General features: G+C 34.2%; 1 long non-coding RNA gene across 2 annotated transcripts in view; it reads left to right on the forward strand.

Moving 5' to 3' along the window:
* LOC143253715 (uncharacterized) overlaps positions 1-20,079 on the forward strand; it is a 28,967-nt gene extending 8,888 nt beyond the window's left edge. The window contains exons 2-4 of one of the 2 annotated variants that reach the window (XR_013029810.1): positions 9,635-9,968; positions 18,755-18,874; positions 19,136-20,073. This is a non-coding gene — a long non-coding RNA (uncharacterized LOC143253715). Of the gene's footprint in view, positions 1-9,634; positions 9,969-18,754 lie in introns of both variants that reach the window. The other variant, XR_013029811.1, reaches the window with a different exon arrangement.
* Positions 20,080-20,348: the final 269 nt, after the last annotated feature.

Here is a 20,348-nt window from a genome sequence, read left to right on the forward strand (position 1 = left end):
AAGACTAACGACAGGAGGCTCTCGCTCTGGAAGAGTGGTGAAGGAGAGCCAGCTAGCCTGCCTGCTTCAACTTCCATCATGGCAGTTAGGACGAGTGACATCGAAAATAGCCAATTTCTCGTAAAATGGTGGGAAAAATATTACTGTGAACTCTCCAAAAACCGAAAAAGTGAAGGTGAAAAGATAGATAGATGAAGAGCAGTAAAAGATTGAATAGGTGCATAAAAAAGTAAAAGAACTAGTACTGAAGAGAAAAAGGTTGTGATCTGAAAGCATACACTCCACAGAACGACTGTCCCCATCAATATCAAAACCACCCCATAGGAGGTTGTGCTTATTAAAGTCTCCTAAGGTATAAAAAGGAGACAACAACTGTTCTACGAAAGAATCAAGGTCTGATTGATCATAAGTCTCTCTGGGAGACAAGTAGAGAGAACAAACAGTGCAGTTATATGTCACTTGTATATATATATATGTATATATATATCAGTTATATATCACATATATATCACTTATATATATCAGTTATATATCGTGCTTTTCTATGAGATATGGATGGCTACTCTCTCCAAGGGTGTATCGAGTAGCACAGATATGGTGAGTACGTGTTGGTCAACCAGCAGTACCATCCTTCCATGAACTCGTCCATCACACAACCTGTCATTCCTATGTAAGTAAAAATGCCGAAAGGTGACTGTATTCAGAAGATCAAAGAAATGTTCCATCTAAGGAGAGACACACAAGGGCTGATAGGAATCGATCAAGCCCTTAATGTCACCCAACTTAGAAAGAAAACATCGATAATTTCACTGTATTAAAGTTGTCATTTTTATTTAGTTTAAGATAAACTGCTTGCGACGACGACGCTTACCATTTATAGGAAGAGGCCTGTTGACCATCATGAAACCTGTTCTTGGTCGATTGGGTAGATATCTGTCAGAGGATGGAGAATCGAGAGATTGAGGCAATGACCAAATAATGGTACTGCATACTGATGCCAAAGGAGCTGGACCCGATCAATCAATGGGTGCAACAGTGAGGACAGAGACAGGTGTAGACGTTACCAATTTGTGTAATCATGGAGGACAAAAGACTTTTCACATGGTGCGAGAAAGACTCTGATGGAGGCACAGAAAGAGTTATCTGTATTTCTATTGTAGTAGTGGAACATAGAGCAGTAACAGTGAGGGTCCAGTTGACACTGGTAGCCATCATGATCTTTGCCGCCACAAAGAGCACACATCAAAGAACATTGACAAGATGCCTTCAAAAGACTAAATAATCAACACTGAAAACATCTGAGAGGGTTAGAAATATATAGCTGTACACTGCAGTAAAGATCACCTTCCTTGACAGAGACAGGTGGACCTGATAATGTAAGCGTCAAAATCAAAACAATTTTAGACAATAATTCTTTTTTTATGAGTGGAGTTACGTCTCACTGCAGAAACTCCTTGGCTAAGAAACCAGTAGGGATCTCTCAGAGTTCTCTTCATTCGTGTCTTTTGTTTAATTTCGTATTTTTTTAAATATTATTCCGAAGTAGATTTTTGTTATTTATTTGTTTTTTCAAAGTTAACGACTTTTCAGATAACTTGTTTTCCCAGTTTCTCTTTGTTTTCTCATCGATCAATTCTGTTTGATTTTTCATTATTACACAATGGATTCTGTATATCACTCTCAAAGGTGGCCCTTCAGGAAGAATTTAAAGAATCATTGGGAATTACCTTAACAGTTTGTAAGGAGTTCCTTAATTTCATTTGTTGGAGTTGTTGGCAGTTCTTTTTCCTATCCTTACAGGCTGTGTCCAGCACCTGCACCCACAGTAAGTTTTAGTGGTACAACAGTAAATGTGGATGCTTTTACATAGACGTGATATCATGAGAACTTCTTCTACTGATAGTAGGCCAACCCTTGCTGAGCTGAAGTGGTTAAACCTTTTCAGTTCTTGGGAGAACTCAGTTAAGATCTGACGCTTGGAAAGGTACTCTTAGGTTTTGGTATGTAGTGCTACCAGCTCAAGGGAGTGCACACTCGGTGTCTATGATGCTTTTCTACTTGGCACCCACTAGCAGGACACTTCAGGATTCTGAGATGATCTCGTTTGAATTCAGTCACTTCTGGCATGACATGAATTGCCATGGGATCTGAAGTGGACCTCTTTGACTGGGCTGTTTATAGAATGGAGTCGATCAGAGAAAGATTACTGAATGGTGGGTTAGATTCCTCCTGCATTTCTCTAGCTTGTGCTATTGCTGCAGTTTCTATAGTTACTTGTTTGTGTGATGATGGGATATCTGTATATAATAATATAAATGCATATGAACAAATATATGTGTTTGGTGTTGCACACGTGTATGAACATTACAGAAAATCGTTCAGTGGGGTTTTATAACACAGATGAATCAATTACACAGAGAACACAGATGTCTTGAAATATATGAATAAAAATAAGAGATTCAATCTACATTTTAGGACTTTAAGATACGAAATTAACTGTAACTTCTTTCCTGTTAAGTATCAATTGAAGATTCTGCTTACCTGATATTTCATTAATGCTGGTGAGTGAGTGTTTCAGATTTGACATTAAAATATTCATTAGGTAGCGGATTTTTATAGAAGAAAAAATAATGGTTTCCTGCAATGCTACACTTACAGGAAAATCAGTTTGACTTGTCTAAATAACTACAGTGCCATAATGTGCTGCTATCTATAGGCCGTTAAACTCAATTCCTATCATGAAATAAATGACTACCGTCAAAAGTTTAGAGTTTGATCTCTTTCTTACTTTGAAAAATGCATTGAACTTTTCTAAGTGTACTTTTGATGTAGATGAAAAGGTTTCCTACAGCAAGACTAGGATTATTTAATACTCCTACGAAAAGTGGGGCCTAATAGGCCCCAGAGCAACTTGAAAGGTTATTAATATTAGGCTAATAAATTTGTATTTAAATGAAATTGCCATTTCATTTGATTCATTTTATTTTGATTTAGTTTTAGTTTTAGATTTAGTTAATTTAGAGATCATTCAATGTGGGAGCATCCACATTTGCTGTTGTACCACTAAAACTCACTGAAGGGTTCTGAACACAGTCTGCTTTAAAATATTCAATAATCATAACAGAGTCAGAAAGAAGGTAACTGGATGTTTTACAGATGGAGACTATAAGACCATTGAATGTTGGCTGATTATAAAGAAAGTTGTAATGTGTCTCAAAGTGTCGTTAACAGTATGTGGAACCACTTACAGCAAAATGACACAGATACGCGAGTAATGGATTAAGCAGAACACCATCCACGTATTAAGAAGGTTACCGTTGTATACCATCTCGTTGCAATTATGGGAGACCTGTTTAATAACTGAATGAATAACATATGAATCAATATTTACATGTATCTATACTAGAGTTATACAAAAATGAACAAAAAGTGTTTAGAAATGAGTAGTGTTTTGAGATTTTACTTTAATGTAAATCATTTTCACGTATCAGCCCTTAAATAGCGTCTCCAATCATGTTTCCGTTATACGCTCCTCAGTAGCGGCGTTCAAAGTCCAGTATATCTTGATGGAAGCACTCGCCTTGCTCCTCTGAGTATGCTCCCATGTTCTCCTTAAATTTATCAAGATAAGCGTCAAGAATATGGACTTTCAGGGACATCCTGCAGCCCAGTTTGCTGTAGTTCTTTACCAGAGCCTCTACCAGTTCCACATAATTTTTGACCTTGTGATTGCCCAAGAAGCCCCAAACCACTGCGATAAAGCTGCCCCAAGCTTTTCTCTCTCCATACTGAGCTTCTTGGGGAATTCTGTGCACTCCAGGATCTTCTTTATTTGTGGTCCAACGAAGATACCAGCGTTGACCTTTACCTCAGACAGCTTAGGGAAGAAGTCTCGAAGGTACTTTAAGGTTGCAAACTTCTTATCAAGAGCTGTGACAAATTTTTCATAAGACCCAATTTTATGTGCAATGGTGGGAACAACATCTTCTGGAAGTCCACTAGTGGCTCACACTTGACATTGTGCCTCCGCACAGAGAACTCAGTCTGCTGTGGCCAGTGCTTCCTGTTGCAGTGCGCTGCGGTGTCCCTGCTGTCCAAAAGGTAGAGATAAAAGGGAAACTTGGTAAAGCCTCCTTAGAGACTCATCAAGAATGCCACCATTTTGAAGTCTCCGATAACCTCCCAGCCATACTCATCATACTTCAAGGCTTCTAGCAAAGTCTTGACATTGTTGTATTCCTCTTTAAGGTGCACCGAATGAGCCAGGGGAAGAGACGGATACTTACTCTCGTCATGGAGCAGCACAGATTTAAGGCTTCTGGATGAACTATCAATGAAAAGGCGTGACTCGTTCGAGTTGCAGGCATTTCCAATTGCCTGGCACAGACAGGATACATTGTGGAAGAAGCAGATACCATCTTGACGAATGAAGTTCTACAACAGTCTAGAAAGTTATTGAAAATTCTTGTAAGTTCGAGAAAATTCTCCATCAGCTACTCAGCGCTGAATCTACCTGGAATGTTCTGGAAAATGGTAAATTTGAAAATTTAATTACTCAGGTCTTAAAAGCAAAGTTTGAAGAAGAAAAAAAATAGGTCTTTTCCATTTACTTTAGGCATAAGCAATTTGGAAATAACTTTCTGTCCAGGAACAAGAAAGAGTAAAAACAATTGTTACATAGTGTAATCAGATGGCAGATTTTCATAGAAATTAAATATGAGAATAATTGCCATTATTTTATAATTAATAATTTACTTTTAATTCCATCGACGTAGACACTGGAATTAATACATAATATATAATTGCCCAATATATATGTTCTAATAAATGAACTTACAACAAGAGAAAGTTTAATATTAAGTCCACATCATTGTTATTAGTGGATATATGACTATGCTGTATAATACTCAGTATTATAAAAAACAAAAGCTTTAAACATATACGAACCCTTATCCATGAGTCATATGTTAATATCTCTTCACATACCTCATCACTCTTGATTATTTGTTGTATCTTTGTTATGTCTTTCCTCCCTTCTTTCATTCTCTTCTCCTTCGTAATCTTCGATTATCGACTCTAGTTTCCTGGGTTTTATCAGTTTTTGCTTTAACACCCTGTAATTTTTTTCTTGTATAAATATTCTTTGTCGGAGAATTTTACTCACAATCAGGGATCACTAGAATAGACTCCAAAATATCTACTTCCCCAGCAGTCATATTTTCAGCATCAGACGGTCTGTCTTCCAGATCTTTCCGTTCCCTCCAGTGTTTTTAAACCCGGAAGAGGAATGTTTGTTTTTTGTCTTTGAATTTCGCCCAAAGCTACACGAGGGCTATCTGCGCTAGCCTTCTCTAATTTAGCAGTGTAAGACTAGAGAGAAGGCAGCTAGTCATAACCACCCACCGCCAACTCTTGAGCTACTCTTTTACCAACGATGAGTGGGATTGACCGTAATATTATAACGCCCCACAGTTGAAATGGAGAGCATGTTTGTTGAGAGGGGGTTTCGAACCCGCGACCCTCAGATTATGAGTCGAGCGCATTAATCACTTAGCCATGCCAGGCTCCCGCTAGAGAAAACAACAAAGGAGACTGCAAAATCATTTCAAAAATACACGTTTCAAGACTACTAAAACACAAATTCTTATTAAATAAGCTGGGGATAATGGGTAACGCCTTTTGTTTATAAATTGTATCTAGCTACAGATATAACTGTAAAATCACTCTTATGTTTAAGCAACGAAGAATCACATAGATATTTTTATCCTAGTGTGTTCAGCCATAAGGTTTTTAGCTGTCAAACACAATACGTTACATGAAGGCAGTGGTCTCAATATAACACCTCGCCTGAAATGAGGTGTATTAACACAGTATATCATGGGAAGTATATGAATATACTATCTGACGTAAAGCCAGATGTTTCTAACAGTATTGTTGGTTGGTAAAGAAACGAAAATGTATTGAAATATTTGTTAAAGTAACATTAATAAAAATCTTTTACAACAAAACGAGAAATAAAAAAACGTGATTTTCTTCCCTTCATTTTCCTATATAAACACAATACTAATAACTATTAGTTCTAAAGAACTAGCTTTTGGTAGTTTTTTCACTTTTAAAGATCCTCAAAAATACATGATAAATCATTATATAGAAGTTCGGTAAGTAGTATTAACTATAACTGAAAACTTGTTTAATTATCATATACATGTTCGGTAAGTAGTATTACTATTCGTAATGTTAATTCAACATATTTAATCTTACTAGGCTCACATTGATATTTTCACACGTTATCTACCAAAGGGCCACTCAACACTCGTGTGGTAGCGCTATAACTGAACATCCAACCCCAGAATTTAGTTAAAAGTTATTTGGGTATTGAAGCCAGATGCTCTCCCACTCCAATATGATCAAATGATTAAATCTTATGTTACAAATACATTAATTATTAAAAACTGGAAGATAGCATATAACTTACCATAAAGCAATTAAAAAAAAAAGATCAAAATGATTGTTACGTCTTTCACCCACACAGGATATTTTGTAACTGCACGTATTGAATCCAAGGGGGACGTAAACTCGAGATCCACTTCCGTTTGATCTTGAGAGTGAACGTCGTATATAAATCCGTTTTACATATTGTATCGATTACGTAAAACCGAAAGAAAATTTCAAATGTAAGTTAATAATAATATAAAAGGTGTATAATTATTATGTTGAACGATAATCTAGATTTAACATTTTAAGTCAATAAACAGAATATTTTTTAGATTTATAATACACTTTCATACGTAAAATTGATAATGTTAAAAATTTACTAACTGTATGTTTGTTTTCACAGTTTAAACTGATACTTAGAAAAATAACAACTATTACGTTATTTGATCTCCTCACTAGCAGACTTATTTTACTCAACAAAAATCTCACTATTTTTTAACTTACAATATGATTCAGTATGACACAGTTAGTTACATTAACTTCGACTCACTTAAATTATAAAATTATATAACACACACTGTCTTTTATTTTACTACTCAACCAAGACAGTTTCTTTAATTACTAATCACTCACCATATTAAGATTTATTATTAGCTTCATCACATGTTACGGTACATTTTTTTTTTTTTTTGCTAGCGAATCGTGTCAACTGACTGGCGAGTTTTGTGTTATTACAATAGAATAATAGCAAGAGTAATTGTTTAAAAAATTTTCTTTACTCAACCTCTACTGCGAATTTCTTATATAAAGAACAATAGAAGTTCGACTACAAACCCTGAACACCTGTCTTTAAGACAGGTTACCAGGTTACCTGGTTTAACGTGGTAACAATCCTTTCTAATAGTTTTATTCAGAACTTTTACGACAGAGTGTTATTGTGATGATGATTCAAAACGTATTAGGGCTTTCTCTCAAACGTAGTTTTACCCAGATGACACAGTGCTATCGTTTTGATGATTCAATATCTTTATATTAAAACATTTGTTTTGTATTTAACAAATAACTTTTTTTGTTATTTCAAGAACGAGATTAAGTATGCAATATAAGCATGCATTCGAATTTGGAGACATTTAATGTTATAAAAAAGGTATTTAGGTCTCCTTGGTAATGACGTGAAGCACACAAGGAATGCGATCGAGATACCATTGTGTTTGTTTGTTTTTCAACTTTGCGCATAGCTACTCGATAGCTACCAGCGCTAGCTGTTCTTAATTTTGAAGTCATATACTAGAGTAGGGGCAGTTCTTTCACATACAATGTGCAGCTCGCGAAAATATGTTGGTTGAACTCCTTTTTGAATCACAATTAATGTAAAAGGTAAATAAAAATTGTCAAGTTTTATAATTATTTACCGGGTATAAACTGAGAGTCAAATGGATTAAAACGTAAGTTTAACGGTCATAGTGAGTCAAAATAGTTAGGAATTTAAATCCTAATTTTAATGCTAGATTTGAGTCGGGGATTAAATAAATTTAGGATCTGCAAGGATTACAGAGGAATTGCGTTGGAGAATCAGTAATCGCACAAGCCGGTGCTGACAATGTTAGTTTTAGTGGGCGTGGCTTGAGATCGCGTAATTGTAGCGTGTGTGGCTGTGTTGTGGGCAGTGAATTTAGTGGAGTGTCAGTCTGATACTGGGCGCTGTAGTGTTTGGTTGCGTTGCACGTGTTGGAGCTTATTGTTTCTTTTCACTTTAATTTTTTTAGAAGTGTCTGAAAATTTTGTGAAGGAAGATGGCGTCATCAAATTGTAAGGCAACCCACAATTGGCTGTATTTGTTCGTTATGTTTCCTCTGATGAACCTCTGAATAAAGAGATATTGGGCTTAATGGCACTAAAAGAAACAACTCGTGGTGTTGACATTAAAAATGCGTTTGACAGAGCCTTAACAAATACTGATATTCCACTGGATAAACTCGTCAGTGTTGAAACAGATGGAGCACCTGCAATGTTGGGGAAAATGCAGTGTGTGTTTGTGTTTTTCATATAGCAAAGCCACATCGGGCTATCTGCTCAGCCCATCGAGGGGAATCGAACCCCTGATTTTAGCGTTGTAAATCCGGAGACATACCGCTGTACTAGCGGGGGGCAGGAAAATGCAGGATTAATTGCACTTATAAAAAGTGATCCCAGCTTTCAAGAGTTTCTCCCTGTTCATTGAATTATTCGTTGTGAACACCTGGCAGCCAGATACTTCACATGTGAAGATGTTATGAAATTTGTTTTTGAAATTGTCAATTTTGTACACTTAAATGGGAAGACCTACCGACAGTTCAAACATTTTATTGAAGAACTGGAGCTTGAAGATAAACCCAGTGATGTCTCTTTCTACTGCATTGTGAGGTGGTTGTCAACCAGCAATGTCTTAAACAGTTTTGTGAATCTGGTGGAGCCTGTTATTACTTTTCTTGAAGGAAAGAAAACATTCTATCCTCAGCTGAGAAATGATGAATGGATGCAAGATCTAATGTTCCTTACTGATATAATGAATCATCCACAAACTCTCAACTTGACACTCCAGGGGAAGGATAAGATTGTTTCTTATCTTATCCAGAAAATTTTCAGCTATCAGAATAAAACAAGATTTTTTTCAAAGAGACATGTGTCAAGAAACTTCAGTAACTTTCCCAATCTCAAAAGGAGAATAAATACATTCTCTGATATTGAAATAAAAGACCACAAACCTGAAGAATACAAAAATAAATTACAAGGACTGCTTTTCCTTGTAATTTCCTAAAGAGGTTTGAGGACTTGCAGAAGCTGATGGGGCCTGGCATGTCCTAGCGCGTTAAGGCGTGCGCTTTATAATCTGAGGGTTGCGGGTTCGCGCCCGAGTCGTGCCAAAACATGCTCGCCCTCCCAGCCGTGGGGGCGTTATAATGTTACGGTCAATCCCACTATTCGTTGGTAAAAGAGTAGCCCAAGAGTTGGCGGTGGGTGGTGATGACTAGCTGCCCTCCCTCTAGTCTTACACTGGTAAATTAGGGACGGCTAGCACAGATAGCCCTCGAGTAGCTTTGGGCGAAATTCTAACAACAACAACAACAGAAGCTGGATCCCTGCTTCGCCTTTCTTGTAAATTCATTCATAGTTGATGTGATCAATAATGGCTATCAAATTCTCGAACCTTTGTTTACAGAATTATCTGCTGTGAAAATGGAATTAATAGAACTACAGGAGGACTGGATCTAAAGATGATCCATAAATACCATTTTACATTTGAGTTCTGGAAGCAAGTTCCAAAAATAAAGTATCCTGACCTGAAGAAAACCAGTGTGCGACTCATCTTAATGCTTAGTACAACATACCGCTGTGAATCACTCATCTCTGTAATGAAGTTTGTGAAGTCGAAGCATCGTGAAATCTTTACAAATCGACATCTATCGGAGCTAATTCGTACAGCTTTGACAATAAATCAGCCGGATTTTAACAACTCCTAACCAAGATGGAAACTCACAAGACTTCTACTAGTAGTAAGTAATCTGATAATTGTATGAATGTCTGTTTGTGTCAGAAAAATATTATGATAAGACTAAAATTTTGTAAGTTGGTATCTGATTAAAATATCTCTAATTTTATTGTTTTACCTATTTACCTCCTTGTTTTGATCAGATATTTACTAATACAAATAAATATCATTAAAAATATTTTTATTTTTGGCAGTCTAATTTAATGTTAATGAAATGCAAATTTGCATATTTTCATTAGTGTATTAAATACGCTCAATATAGTTAAAACAATAATCAGCCAGGATTCTGAAAACATTTGGTATATTGTTTGTTTGTTTGTTTTTGAATTTTGCACAAAGCTACTGTGCTAGCCGTCCCTAATTTAGCAGTGTAAGACTAGAGGGAAGGCAGCTAGTCATCACCACCCACCGCCAACTCTTGGGCTACTCTTTTACCAAAGAATAGTGGGATTGATCGTAACATTATAACGCCCCCACGGCTGGGAGGACAAGCATGTTTGGCACGACGAGGATTTCTTTTTGCTCAAGATAATGTTTATATTTATTATAATCAACATTATTGTATTAATGTACGTTTAACTTATCATTAAACGTCACATTTCCACATTTTAATGTTGTTGTTAGGATTATTTGTACTCCTTTACTTCCAGGTGATTTGATTTATTGATTGATTTATCGTCGTTTTTACTACTTGTTTTTCTGTTCGTTCGTTGATACAAAAGTACGTTTCTGTTATTCACTCGAGATAAGTGAAAATAATTTGCAGTTGTTGCGTATCACTCTAAAATAGGCTTAATATATATGTTAAATATACGAGGTCTGTTCAAAAAATACGCGGACTGACGTCATAAAACAAAATGTACTTTATTTAAAAGTTACAGGTCTGGGATCCCTTCAAAGTACTCTCCTCCCCAACGCACACACTTATCCCAACGGTGTTTCCACTTGTTGAAACAGTCATGTTTTGCTTCTTTTGTAATGTCCTCCAGCTCCTTCGTCGCATTTGCCTTAATCTCTGGAATCGTCTCAAATCTTCTTCCTTTCAAGGGTCTTTTGAGTTTGGGGAACAATAAAAAATCGCAAGGAGCAAGGTCAGGTGAGTAGGGGTGTGGGGAAGAACAGTGATCGAGTGTTTGGCCAAAAACTCACGAGTTCTGAGGGCTGAATTTCGCAGCAACGCAGTGCATCTTCAATTTTTCGGTCAAAATCTCGTAACAAGATCCAACTGATATCCCACACTCATTAGCAAGCTCCCTGACAGTCAGACGTCGATTTGCTCGCATCAGGGTGTTGATTTTGTCGACGTGTGGGTCGTCAGTTGACGTGGAAGGACGTCCAGGACGCTCATCATCTTCAATGGACTGTCGACCATTTTTAAAACGTTCATGACACTTGAAACATGCCGTACGCTTCATAGCAACATCACCGTAAGCCGTGTTAAGCATAGCAAAAGTTTCAGTCGCAGATGTTCCAAGTTTAACACAAAATTTCACAGCAAGTCGTTGCTCCTTCAGGTCATTCATTCTGAAATCCGCCAAACGAAAAAATCGCACTTCACTTAAAACCGCATAGCTAATACACAAATAAAGATATCTGCAATCGGTAAATGGCGTCGTAATCAGCTGATCTGTGCGAACCTAGCGACACCAAGCGGATTCTCCTGGAACCAACTGGAGCCGCGCAATTCAAACAGTCCGTGTATTTTTTGAACAGCCCTCGTATTTATATCAAAAGATAGTGTTCGATGAGCTCAAATATTAATCAACTTTGTTCAGTACGTCATCACTCTGATTTCACAAGAATAAAATAATAATGTTTCTATTAACTACCTTCAAATAAGGTCATCAGTATCAATAGAAATATATGTTAATATTGCTAAAAATATCTCTCTGATTTAGAACTGTGTAGGATTATTAAACATTTAACAGACTTTGAACTATAATAAAATTGAGCAAGTTTACTTGAATGTGATGCAAGTGTGTTCTGAATATTTTATGTAGTGCTGATAAAGTGTAACTACTTACAATGTGACAGACAAATACAGAAAGATTCGTGGTATACATAAATGCAGTACGCGATGCCAAATCTTTGTGGTGTTCTCCAGAAATAAAGTTATATTCCCGTACGAGATTTCCTTTCTCATGCCAGAGTGACTGTACCACTAATGAATGAAGTGGTATAACAATAAAGGTTAAGCGAAAAGGAATACTACAATAATTTATTCTTGTTTGTAAGCATAATGATAATTTAGAAACTTTGACTAGGTTTTAATATTTTCGTTCTTTTTCCTTAAAATTAGGTATTGCATGATTATTTACATTTTATGAATAGGAAACGTATTCACTGTCATTAATAATGACAATTACTAAGATTACGGTTGTAAAAGTTCTAACTACAATCAGTAGTATCTGTTTATACATGCTGTTTACTTCACACGATTCCACACCTTTGTCTGATTTGCGATTTATAGTATTATCATCACATGTTTGTTTCCTGTGAGCTATCTTGGAAGTTTCAAATACCTCTAACCTTTAGCTGATCTTATCTTGTAACACATTCTTCACTGTTGTCTTTAAAGGTGAGAGATCTTTGTCTAATCCCATTCTCTTCACACCTGTCTAATTCAGGAGTTTCTTATGGTCTTCACACATCCTCTTGAAACGTGGCTGACCTGTGAGTGAACCTAATATCACCATACTTATGTGATCTGAGTCTCATCATTTTATTTCACGTGTAACTGTCGTGCACTTAATACCATTTTATCACGCATGCGTGACTTGTAGTTGATCTTGATCTCTTGACGCTTGTCTTACCTGTGGTGTATCCTTATATCTTTACATATTTCTCACTTACAGCTGAACATTTTTTGTCATACATACATTTCAACTATAGCAGATTATACTGTCTTCATTCATGACCGAAGTATGGTTTATTACATTCCTACCACACGTCAGAGTTACAGACAATTAATGTCTTGGCAAATCCTTTTGTCTTCACAAGTTTCTGACATGTGGCTTATCTCTTTTTTTTTTTCACGCATCTTTGATCTATGGCTAAGGTTTTGCTGTTAATCAAAGTTCAACTTTACACCTGTTTGATGTGCTGATAATACAGTTATCTTTTATGTATCTGCATTATGCCCCATCCTATTTCCTTCACAAGTGGGGAACATTGACTTACTTTATTCTCTTAACACGTGTTTTATGTGCAGGAGACACCGTTATTTTCAAATCTGTCTTCTTTGAGAATTATTCAGTGATCTTCACATGCCTTCTTCACACGAAGCCACTCTGGGACTGAACCTAACCTCTTCACGCACATGTGATATGTGGATAAACCGATTTACTTCCTGTGATTCTCCTGTGGCTAATGCTACTATCTTCACATGAGTCTCTTCGGAGGTTGATTGTAGTATATCCACACAGGCCTTCCCTATGTCCTGTCATGATGTCTGATCTAACATTTATTCCCTTTTCATATACTCTTCAACTAGGGTGGATCACATTTTTTTTTCTCATGTCAAAAGTATAATTCATCTATTTGTCTCATTTATATCTATGATATACCCTGTGCATTTATTTTCACATGTGAATCACCTTTGCTGATCCTTTTTACATGTTTCTGCTCTGTAGTTTTTCCAATTCTCTTCACACATGTATAATCTATGCCTGGGATGATGCTGTTCACCATATCTGATCTCAGGCTGACCCTGTATTCTCATCTGTCTGACCTGTGATTGGCTATGTATTCTTAACATGTATTCTATCTTTGCATGATCCCATGCTCTTCCAAGTGTCTCGACTCTGTCTGATCCAATTTTCTAGATACAAAGAAGATCTTTACCTAACCCTTTTATCATTTTTTGAATTCAAACTGGTATTATTTAAACCTGTTTGATCTAAACACAGATTACTTAGGTATGTTGGTTTAAGACAGAATTCAGTAATGTTATTCTTCTATTGTATACACATATTACTCAGATATCGTGGTTTAAGAAAGAGATAAAATATCCTTTTCTGTTGTAGACACATATTTCTTACACTAGACTTCATTACTTTTTAGAAGTGCTTATCAACTGAATATTATATTTTTCTTCTTATATTACCTGTTTGTTTGTTTTTTTAATTTCGCGCAAAGCTACTCGAGGGCTAGCCGTCTCTAATTTAGCAGTGTAAGATTAGAGGGATGGCAGCTAGTCATCACCACCATCGCCAACTCGTGGGCTACTCTTTTACCAACGAATAATTGGATTGACCGTCACATTATAATGCCCCCACGGCTGAAAGGGCGAGCATGTTTGGTGCGACCGGGATTCGAACCCGCGACCATCGGATTAAGAGTCGAACTCCTCAACCCACCAGGCCATGCCGGACTCTTATATTATATACAATTTAATTTACATCTTATTTCCTTAATCATGAATTTCACAAATAATAGCTAAAGAGTGTCCTTACTTACTTCGGTATTTAAAGAATTCAGGCAAACCATATAATCTGGTAAAATAGTGACGCAGAGTTAAACGTTGGTTTTCAGGTGGTGTTAAACTTAAACAGTTTTTAACATTTTCTTCAGCTATTGCATGGAGTTTATTTATAGGATTAACCCAATGCAGAGATAAATGATAAATATAATTAATTAGCACTGATTTAAACATACATCTCTCTGTTGATCATTTATAAGATATTAAATGCTAATACTGGTACAAATACATAAAATTCTTTGAAGGATAAAGTTCAGTTTTATAAATATCGCTGTATTATTATTATTATTATTATTATTATTATTATTATTATTATTATTATTATTATTATTATTATTATTATTATTATTATTATTATTATTATAATCAAATATAAGTGATGTGTATTGAATGACTTTCCAATTTTAAGAAATATTCCAAATGTTTAAATCACAAAAGAAGATTGTCAGAAGTGTATGTTATGAAACATGATTTTGTCATTTTAAATGAATTTAAAATGGGATAAAATGTAAAATAAACTTTTTACTCAGATATCAACACACTATGATAATAGGGCCAATAACTGTATATGTTAACACATTAAAGGCAGACTTTTTCTTCAAGTGTTAATAATTGACGCTTCCTTCCCCTGGTATTCTTGACATCTTATGATGATAGAAACTCTGGTTTGATTCCACATTGTTTACATAGTAGAGTTTTCTATGTAGGTGTGTGCTTAAATTGTTTTCAATCAATAGTTTTTGTTTACAACTTTAATAGTTTGGACAAGCTTTTTAGGAAATCGCAAAATGTCTAAAATACCCTCAGACTATACTATATAAGCATAATAACTATCATTTGGTCAAACTTCAGAAACTATCCTTATCACTGTTACAATGTAGTACAATTTAAACAAGCTTTTATTCAGACTTTGCCAACTCATTAATCGAATATTAGAAACTATCTTCTGGGTCATCAGAAAGCTTTTTATTCAATGCTCAGTAATTATTTTGAGAAGGGCTTACTGTTCAACATAAGAAACTACCTTTGGAACATTGAGTAATTTATTTCTCAGACTTAAGAAGCTGACTTTGTGGACAAACATCAGAAAATATCAACATAAACTCTAGACATTATTTTCACCTCAACTTTAACTAACATATTCAGAAGCTTTTACAAACATCATGAGTTTTTAGTTTTGACATCAATCTTGAGAGGGAAACTGTTCCTACAGGATATTTTGTTTTTACTTATTCACCTGTTTAATATCCCAAAATAATTATTTGTACTTTTAAATAATATAAATACTAAAGTTTACAACAGAGGCCAATTTAGACTGTAGGTATTACAGCCGAATCAGACAATATAGATTTATATTTGTTTCACTGTATCTATTGATTTATAGTGGTTAAGATTATTCTGTTTTTTTCATTTGTAACAACTATCGAAAATTGTTACTTGCTACACATTGCTATTTGAAGTTAGAGGTTTAAATTAATGGTTTAATTCCACGTTTCTTAGGTTCAGTACATACTACTTGTTGTTGCATGTTGATTAGATAATAATTTGTTTTCATTACTTAAATTTTCTTATTTCCGTTAAAACATACATCATTAGGCATAAAAATAAAGCGCTTATATTATTTTCATAAAAAAACTAAGTTTATTATTATTTAGGTATGTCTTTAAAAGGCCCAGCATGGCTAGGTGGTTAAGGCACTCGACTCGTAATCCAAGGGTCGCGGGTTTGAACCTTTGTCACACCAAATATGCTCACCCTTTCAGCTGTGGGGACATTATAACGTGACAGTCAATCCCATTATTCATTGTTAAGAGAGTAGCCCAAGAGTTGGCAGTGGGTGGTGATGACTAGCTGCTTTCACTTTAGTCTCACACTGCTAAATTCGGGACGGCTAGCACAGATAGCCTTTGTTTAGTTTTGTGCGAAATTCAAAATATGCCAAACCAAACAAAATCTCTTTAAAGGCACAGTATTATTTTACTCTCTTCTTTTTTTGTATTATGAGTGTCTTGTTGTATTTTAAAATTATAATATTCAATTCATGAACAGATCTTGAAGGAAGTTGTTTTGGCAGAATATTGTACTCTTTCTTTTCTGTTACATCTTATAGTAATAAAGATTGATTACAAGTTTAGGTTCATGTTTTAATGGCATACATTTTACTACTTTTAGTAAAAATTACTTAGATACAGTTATTTTGTTCATTTTAAGTTGCCATATTAAATCAAGTAATAATTCAGTCGTTAAATAATTTATAGTAAATTAAAGATTTTTAAATTTCATATCCAGTTTCATTAAGGGTAGCAACGATTTCCTCAACTAATGTTCTTTTTAAGTACTTGTTGAACATATAGTAATCTGTGAAACTACATTTCAGTATATGCATTTTTTTAACAATTGTTTTCTCTTACTTCTTTATCAAACAATATGAATTCTAATATGAATGGTAACAACATACTGTTTGAAGAAGTAATACACAGTATTACCATCTGTTTGAAGAAGTAATACACAGTATTACCATCTGTATTTAAATTTCTTATTTTAACATCATATCACCACCTGCTTTACTGAAAAAATTCCAAATAAGTACAATGTTCTGAATTTGTTAGTAATATTCATTCATTTGTATATTTTGTACGTAAAGATGTAATGATTCATAATGTTTGCTAAGTGAATGTAAAAACCAGTTGATACTGACTAAGTATTGTATATGGAAAATAATATCAGTATCTGTCATTATTTTTGTTTCAAAAATAAAACTAAATCTCTACTTTAAAGAATTTTATAGGTTATACAATATCTATTATAAGTTGAATCGTTTCCTTGAATGTAACCACGATTTATACTTATTTACTTTATGTTTTACTCTTGTGCAATACACTGAATTGTTTTGTATGTTAAGTGGTAGCAAAAGAAATTATATCATTTTGGTAAATAAATATTAAAATATGTGTACTTGTAGTTTATTCGCTGGAGGTTTGATCTAAAACACAGCTCATGTTTACGTTACTGGTAGACAATTCAAGTAGTAACTGCAGTCTGTTGTCATGTTCATAATTTAACTTTCATTACATATATTTGTTTATTAGGATATATATTTGAACATTTATAGTTTATTTACTAATACAGTAATAATACCCAAGAAAGCTAACACATTATTGTACATATTTCTATCTTTATTTTGTCAGTATTTCATAGGAATTCGGTGTTTTAAACGAAACATTATCAGAAGTTTTATTTCATTCTTAGAAGAAAAAATAACTTTTTCACTTTAAGATTAATATGTGCAACCAAGCCTAACATTATTACTTGTTGTTGTGAAGAAATAACAAATATGAAAACATACATAACACGTAAAGCTAAGCATTAATGGAATTCTGTTTAATAAATCTTAATATAGTACTTTTAGTGCTATATGTTTAGGATGATATGTTTCACTAAATATCCAAAACGTTATCAGATGAGATTGGTGCTGCTTTATTAGCTGATGAGACAAAGTGAAGCAAAAAAAAGGGATAAAGTAATTCGTATAAGTTTACAAGTATAATTATATTGTTGCTAATGAATCCTTAAACCATGATTCAACCGTTATAACAATAAGCCTGATCATGTGGAATTCAAACGTTGATTCTTTTGTTTTTAATGAAGGATCTGCCATAATTCAGCTTAGCTGATTTCCAAACTATTCGTTTCTCGTGAGGAATTTTACAAATCGGATAAATATATCGGTATTATTTTGAACAAATTATTATTTCATTTACCATAATTAGCACCTTTCATTAAAATTAAAGAGAAGAACATCTTTGTCAAACCAATGTGCATTCTGCTTTATTCGGATTTTTGTTTATGTGTAATCTACGTTCTCTTAATCTCAGAACTACTTGTTATAGACTTTTTCGATGTGTTGCACGGGGAATATCTCATTTCTATAACCAGCGGTAATCAATCATCATACTGATGTTCGAAATTACCTAATAACTGCTCCTATTTTGAGTCTTTCTTCTTTTCTAAAACAATTAAATAACATCTTTAAAGGCAATCCAAGCTTTTTTTCAACTTTCCGCATTCTCCTATCATATATTTTATACGCTTTCAGTTTCCTTATATGATACTAACTAAAATCCATTCTTTAAGTTTTGCTTATAAAGTTGCCCATCTTTATAGCCCTATACAGGCTTTTATAAACTGTTTCATCGACCCAGTTTTATATGGAGTGCAGGTTATAGGGTTTTCTTTGTGTAAACAAAAACATCATGTTCAAACTTTTTCGATCCTGACTGACTCTGTATCACCATTCTTTCTTTATCCAGTGCTAATTTCGTGCTCTGCTGTCCTATTTAAATTAGAAAAACGTGAAAATCTGTATAACTGCATTGTTCACCCAACAGCATGCAAAGGACTTTTAATTCTCTATAAAGTGACCAACCAAGGTATTTGTATTTGACTTTGTTATGAAGAAGTTCATGATTTTCGTACATTTATTTCAAGTAAATCAAATAAACAATAGGAACAAATGTTATGTATGTTACCATTGTGATTAAAACATATTTAAAATTTATATTGGAGAAATCAATGAATAATCACTTGGTTCACAGACTGGAGATCCTGTCATTGTTATTAATTCAGTAATATTTTTATAGTAAACCAGTTAACCTTCTTCCAATAATTTTGGTATTAAATATTTCTCACAGTTTCTGTACCAGCAAAATGATGTTCGAGAAGAGAGTAAGTTCTTAGTCCAAACTCTGGAACCCAGAATTTTTGAAGAATACATTGAAATGGTACGAATCTCTGATTGAGTTAAGTTCATCTTGAGTGGAAAGTACTACTGTACCAAGCTCTTTAGGGTGAAAACAATCCCAGTAATCTGTAACGGATTTACCGTTATACATTTATTTTAATGCCTTTGCTTGTTTCTGTATTTTTTTTATTTATTTTTTTGCATGTGACGTGTATTGTTGTTTATGTATTACGGAAAGCCCGCCTGATCTCTAAATTTGTAGAAGATACTTGAGAGTAAGAATGAACAGTATTTTTGTTAAGAAAACTCTAGCTCACTTTCGAAAATTGTTGTAACTTAGAGAAAAGCACGTGAATCGTATAAAAACAGCTAGCGGAGAGATATTAGAAGAAGAGTATTATTAGACAACTACATTCAGTATGCTGTAGTTCTCAGAAGCTATAATTGCGTTTAACAGTATTTAATAGAAAACTGCAGAATTTAACCAGGAACGTGTATAGATTTCGAACACTACAAGCATTCAATTTCAGTGAATTACGTCGGACACTTTTATTTCTACAAGGATATTACGTATTGTCCCAAGTGATGCTTGTTTCATGGTTTGTGACCCATCAAAAGAAGTGTACAGGTCTATCAACAAATAATTAATGTGTTCTTCATGAACACTGAAAAAATATTCATTTCTAGACCAGACATTAGCCAGTATTTTATTAAGTTTGTAATAACTATTAAGAGTCACCGTTATTACAAATTGTATAGTTTTTTTGTATATTAAAATAAATTTCATTAAGAAATAAAATTGTGTGTATCAATCTTTTTTACTAAATTCGTAATTTTGATAGATATTAATATTTAATTAACTTCTGTATTAACATTTCCGGTTATACAATATATAAGATATAAGAGACAGTATTTTTCATAGTAAAGTGAAAGTCTGATCATGTATCTTATTCTGACTTCTGTGTATTAGGATAATAAAATGTTATGTTTAGCGAATAAATATCACTCCCTTTCCACGTTAATAAATTTTATCAAAACAAATAAAATCATATAATTACAAAAGTAACCAATATTGATATTTACTAATTGACTGTTTTTAGAAATATTCTGTTTTGATTTTAAAGTCAAACACTCAAAACTATGGAATTAAAAAGAGCAAGGAA

Source organism: Tachypleus tridentatus, chromosome 6 (genome assembly GCF_004210375.1).
Source record: "Tachypleus tridentatus isolate NWPU-2018 chromosome 6, ASM421037v1, whole genome shotgun sequence".
NCBI classification, from domain to species: Eukaryota; Metazoa; Arthropoda; class Merostomata; order Xiphosura; family Limulidae; genus Tachypleus; species Tachypleus tridentatus.